Genomic DNA, 6,000 nt, shown 5'->3' on the forward strand with positions numbered 1-6,000 from the left:
GCTGGATGGTCTCATCCGGCGTAGCAGAGACCGCTGGATTCCATGGGAGCCCTGCACCAACGTGGTCGAGGTTGCCCGGTAGACCCACCGCAACCGGGTGGATCAAGGCCGTGATGGTCTGGGCGGCCAGAATGTTATGTGAGATGGAGATCTGGACCTGGGCGGGTGGGTTGGTGTCCGGGTGGAGTGGACGCAATGCGTCTTTTGGCTGCTGAGTCAGAGCAGAGCCAATTGAACCTTCTTGGAGGTTGGTTGACGGCCGGGCATCCCGTAGCTCCAGGATGGCAGCCGGAGATGTGAGGAGTTGAGAAGCAAATGGGGCTCCAATTGCCGCTTGGCCCACCCCCAGACCTCCTGACAGGGGCCCTCCGGCCCCCGCACAGGACTAGTCACTCGCCGAGGTGGTGGGAGGGCGGGCAATAGCGGGTTCTGTTGACAAAGACTGATGGTAGCCCGGAAGACATCCAAGTGCTCTGTCTTTGGGATCCTTTGGAGACAGAGAAGTCCATGGGTCCCTGGGCAGGGCAAAAAGAGACACTGCAGACGTAGTGCCTTGGACCAACGGGTGGGGTACTGGTGTTTGCCCGTGGTCATTGCCTCTAACGGGCAATAGAGATTCTTTATGGTCCCCTGATTGTGAGTTGCCCAAGTTTGATCGAGGAGGCGGGTTACAGGACGCTGGGGCTCTCGCCGGGGATGGTAGCAGGGCGGAGCCAGCAGCGCTACAGGACACCAATGAAGTTGCAGTCAATAGAGTCTTTTTTGTGCGGCTCCTTAGGAGACGCTGATCCAGGTCTTCTTCCATCGCAGGTAAGACAGGGGAAGGGGAAGAGGAAGGGACGGGGGGGAACAAAAAAGGGGGAGGTTGCGGAGGGAAGCAAAGAGAGGGCAAACGATGGGAAGGGAGAAAGGGGTGCGAGAAAAGAAAAAGGGGGGGAACTTGCCGGAGGCAGGAAGGGGACGACAGGAAAGGCGAAGGGAAGGGAAGGGAAGGGAAAAGCAAAGTCAGTAGCTTGCCGCCGGGTAGGCTGTTTTCCGCCGACTCACAGATACGAGAATCCGGGAGGCTTGAGCCAGGGGGGACAGAGGGAGGCGCAGAGTTATAACGGCTCTGCCTGCAGTTCACAAGTTCACAGAAGGTGCCGATGGGCACAAAGAAGCACAAGGGATCCTACCTCTCGGTCCTCGGTGCATAAGATGCCCTTAAAGTCCTTGAAGACCTTGGTGGAGCCTTGGTAGAGCCGTCAGCCCCCAGCTCCCCGGGGCAGACTGGAACTCAGCTCGGAACTCCGCGCGCGCTCCACGTGGCCACGAGCTTTTTAAAGGCCAGTTGGGCTTGTTCTTTTCTTAAAAGTGTACACCACGTACACAGTAGAAGTGGGTCACCGATTCAAAAATCACGTCGTCACACAGCAGAGCTCTGGGGCAGACTGGAACTCAGCTCGGAACTCCGCGCGCTCTCCGCGCGGCCACAAGCTTTTTAAAGGGCAGTTGGGCTTGTTCTTTTCTTAAAGGTGTACACCGCGTACACAGTAGAAGTGGGTCACCGATTCAAAAATCACGTCCTCACACAGCAGAGCTCTGGGGCAGACTGGAACTCAGCTCGGAACTGCGCGCGCGCTCCGCGTGGCCACAAGCTTTTTAAAGGGCAGTTGGGCTTGTTCTTTTCTTAAAGGTGAACACCGCGTACACAGAAGTGGGTCACCGATTCAAAAATCACGTCCTCACACAGCAGAGCTCTGGGGCAGACTGGAACTCGGCTCGGAACTCCGCACTGGGTATTTGTGTGGTAGTCGGATAAAAAAAAAATAAACACATTTTAAAGAAATCTAGTGAATGCATGTTTTTCAGTTTGGAAATGTCTTTTTTGTTTTTTTCTAGACTAGTGTAAGCTGTACATTTGGTAAACAATAGTGTGCCCGCACCCAAGAAATCCGCAATCAGTTTTTGGATCCAAGAAAGAGTGTTCTAAACAATGCTCCTTTGGCTTCCAAAACTAAAACACCTTCTCCAGTACACAAACATGTTTTCCATGCAAGCATCCACTATGTGGAAAGGTAGTGATCTGATTTTTATTTCTATAGTGCTATACATCCAAGCGCTGTACAAAAGTAAAACGGTACAAATTATGTTAAACAAATTGAAAAACACAAGTGAACTAGTAAGCAGATGGGTTTTAAGGTATGAACGGAAGACAGGAAAGAAAGACAGTGATCGAAGAGAAATGAGGATGCCGTTCCAGTGTTTAGGGTCCAAGAGGGAGAAAGAGTGGGCAAGGAACAGTAAGACGAAATAGAGTTTGAGAGCGAAGTAGACGTGATGGAACATAGGAAGGAATAAGAGAGAAAAGGTAGGGATGCGCACGGTTGTGAAGGCATTTGAAAACCAGACAGAGAATGCTGAATACGAGACGTGACTCAAAATGGAGCCATTGAAGAGAGGCAAGAGCAGGAGCAATAGAATCGCGGGAGCATAAAGAGAAAAGGGGGCATGCAGCTGAGTTATAGATTGAACGAAGAGGAGAGAGATGTACTGCAGGAAGACCAAGTAGAAGAGAAGAACATTAGAAAAGTCTGGAAAAAATAGGAGAAGAAACAAGGATTTTGGTAGCAGCAAAGGAAAGAATGGTCTAGCTTTACGGATATTAAAAAGCTGGAACCGACAGGAGTGGGAAAGAGCAGAAATATGAGGAGAGAAAGAAAGGGATAAGCTGAGAATAACTCCAAGATTCCAGGCAGAGAGAGAAATTGGGAGAGAGAAGAAGGGGGAAAAGGGATAAAAAGGAAGAAGGAAGAGGAGGAGGCACTGTCATAGCAGGGAAGAAAAGAACTTCAGTCTTGGAGGGATTTAGATGAAGAAAGTGGGCCGATCTCCAAGAATGAATTGCAAGAAGTAAGAGTTGAGTTTATATAGGAAGAAAAAGAGGAGAAGGAGAGAAAGAGCTGCTTATCATCAGCATAGAGATGATGGGAGAGGACGTAGGGTGAGCTTTGGAAAGAAAGCAGGAGATATCCGAGGCAGAGAGAGAACAAAAGGATGACAATGAAGGGGAGGGAAGGAGCCTGGTGAAGAGACAAGACGAATGAAAGACCAAGCAGACGAGACAATAGATGAGCAAAGAAAAGTGACTTTCAAAGAAAAGTAAAGGGCAAGAGTAGATGCGGGGAAGGATGAAGAGAGGGAGGGATCTGGGGCAGAGGAAGAAAGAATATGATTGAGGGTCTGAAATAAGCGGCCAGGATAGGCAGAAAGAGAATCCAAAAGAGTGGTGTAAAAGAGTTGTTTGGCCAGAAGAAGGGCTGCATCATAGTCAGATTGAAGGGAAGAAAGGTTAAGCGATAGAGATTTTCGCCAGCCTTGTTGAGCGCGATGTAGGGAACTATGCAAGGAACGAAGAGCAGGGTTAAGCCAGGGTTGGGATGACTTAGGTGAAGGGGAGAAAGAAGAGGAGCATAAAGAGAGTCGAGAATGTCAAAAAGTTGGAAACATAGAGGAGCAGGAGTCAACTGAGAAAGATGAATGGACGTCGATAGAAGGAAGAGATATTAAGGAAGAAATAAATAAGGAAGTGTCAAAAGACTGAAATCCTAAATGAAAGAATGTAGAAGAAAAAGAAGAGGAGAAGGAGGGGAGAGGAGGACTAAGCAAGAAAGAAAAAAGAGAGTGGTCAGATGAATAAATAGGAAGAGCCGAGACTGAAGTAAGTGGAAGAGAAGAAAAATTCAGGCCGAGGGACAAACTGGAAGCATGGGAAGGAGGAGAGGGAACAGGTGTAAGATGGTAGGAATTGAGAAGAGCGGGGAGTGGAACAGAGGAATGAGTAGAGGAAATCACCCAGAGGAATCAGAGGAGCATCTAGTTGGAGAAGGAAGGAAGGATAGTAGGAGGTCAAGATAGTCACAAAATGAATTAAGGTGCATTCAAGTGTATAACCTGGTGGCGACCTGTACAATGACAGGATAATCTGTTATGTTAAGTGTTTTGTGCATGCTTGTGGGTGTGTGTATGTATCTCCAGTCATTAGGCTGCTGTAGGTTTCTATTCCTATTCTCTGTACCACATGCATGCAGTGTTTCTCCCAAGTAAGTCTGTATGTTTTCGGGTGACAGTTATTTGGTGCTGTACTGTTTCCACAACAGGCAGGCGCCCATTACGTATATGTGAGCATTCTGACATAATAATTGACTAGCTTCGTTGCCTCTTGTAGTTTGGTCCCAAGGTTTCCCCGGCCTCTGTGGACCCCCAGATGGTCACAGCATTGTTTGCTGTAGCGTATAGACAACTGTTTTTTAGCCCACTACAGGGTCATTTGGCATGTATTTCGGGAAGGCCTTTGCACTCCCTATGTTTTATTTACCAATTGTCACAGTACAATGCTGTTTGCCTCACTTTTGTGGACATAGTTTGAGCTAACACTCATACTATTATTTGTTCCACAGCTAGCCTGGTAATTCCCTGCTGATACGATCTTTCCCACTGTATCTAACACCTAGGAGGTCATCTCATCATATTTACTAATGTTGGGCACCACCAAGTACAGTCCTCCTGCACTGGCAGGTAATTATCTTATTTTTCACATTAAGTCTCTTCTGTGTAATGTACAACTTTCTATGGTCTAATTTGTGCCATTACTGTTTTCCAGTTCTTGAATAGCTGCAGCCCCTTGTGGGTATTTATTCCAGTATAGAGACTTTCTCATCCATCGTGTCTGTGATTGGCTCATCGTGTGAGGTCAGCTTGGCTCATTATCATCTAGCCTACTCCCTCACTTGGGTTCTATTCTCTAGGCCTTTCAGTCACCCTAACTGGTCTGGTGCATATGTCTCTCTCCTTTTTAGCCTCCCCGTGGTGTCTCCAACCAAATGTTTGCTCTTTTGCACACTCCGCGGAGCAGGCACCCCTGCATCTGGTTTTTCCCAATATACCTCCGCTACTGGGATGTGCTCTTGATTCTGCTTGATTTCCCCAGCACCTAAATATTTTACCTTTTCTTTATATGGTTTACAATAGGTGGCACGTGGTGGGTACACAATACATTGGGTCTGTTCTATGAGATGGGGCACTGCCGCATATTTATGCAGTAATTCTCTTCTCTTGCAGTCTTTTGTCCCATATCTCCTGATGAAGACGTTGTGCAATAGACATACTACGTCGAAACTGGTTGAGCTTTTCTTCCAGGGATGTGATCTACACAACATTTTCACTCCTAGATCCACCCTTACGATAGATTGTTTTAATCATTTCTATTGTATGTTTTCTAATTTCTAAAATATTAAAATAATTAAATGGGATGTGGGGATTGTACTCACTCCCGATTGTGAATCAATTTTGTCATTTTTAGCTATTGTTGTTTGGCTGAATGTCACTTTGAATGTTGCATGGTTTGAATGCTGCACTATGAATGGTTTCGATGATGGACTAATTTTAGCCATGTGTTATGTTTACCCATGCTGTTGTGTTATGTAATAATATGGTCTTTAAAGTATTATGTCATTAATTGACTACTTTGCAAATGTATGTATCATGGTTAATAAAAATTGATACTTTTTGTAAGCAACACAGTTTTGCTCTCTGGACATTCTTTCCGGATTTCTGTAACATACATCATCTACATCCAACCTCAAACATTCATCTATATATCACCACAACCTTGAGTGCAAAAAGAAAGCAATCAGGGGCAACTTGCAATATACATAATCTATACATCTATACATATGAGAAGTATTCCATCCTGCCTGGCACTGTAATAATGTTAGATTTGATATGCTGCACTATGCACTATACTATGCCATGTTGTACTAAGTTGCTGGGACATTTTTCTATGTTGATTTGTTGAACCAAGTTGTTATGCCATGGCATGTTATGCCACCTCATGCAAAGTAATGTTACTATGTCTGAGCCCTCCCCTCTTAGGTTTTGCAGTGAAATGATCAAAAGCATAATTTTTACACCAGACTTGTCTGCCAAATCCCAAATCCTTGTTGCACACAGGGTTCGGTG

The 6,000-nt window shown here is 46.2% G+C and overlaps 1 long non-coding RNA gene across 1 annotated transcript in view; it reads left to right on the forward strand.

Annotated features, from left to right (window-relative positions):
- The window catches only part of LOC138581828 (uncharacterized), a 37,551-nt gene extending 32,112 nt beyond the window's left edge, over positions 1–5,439 (forward strand). Inside the window, exons 2-4 of the long non-coding RNA XR_011304807.1 lie at positions 4,440–4,557; positions 4,643–4,731; positions 5,101–5,439. This is a non-coding gene — a long non-coding RNA (uncharacterized lncRNA). The remainder of the gene's footprint in view (positions 1–4,439; positions 4,558–4,642; positions 4,732–5,100) is intronic.
- The last annotated feature ends 561 nt before the right edge of the window (positions 5,440–6,000 follow it).

This window comes from Ambystoma mexicanum, chromosome 3q, assembly GCF_040938575.1.
Source record: "Ambystoma mexicanum isolate Mex_15411 chromosome 3q, UKY_AmexF1_1, whole genome shotgun sequence".
In the NCBI taxonomy this organism is placed as follows: domain Eukaryota; kingdom Metazoa; phylum Chordata; class Amphibia; order Caudata; family Ambystomatidae; genus Ambystoma; species Ambystoma mexicanum.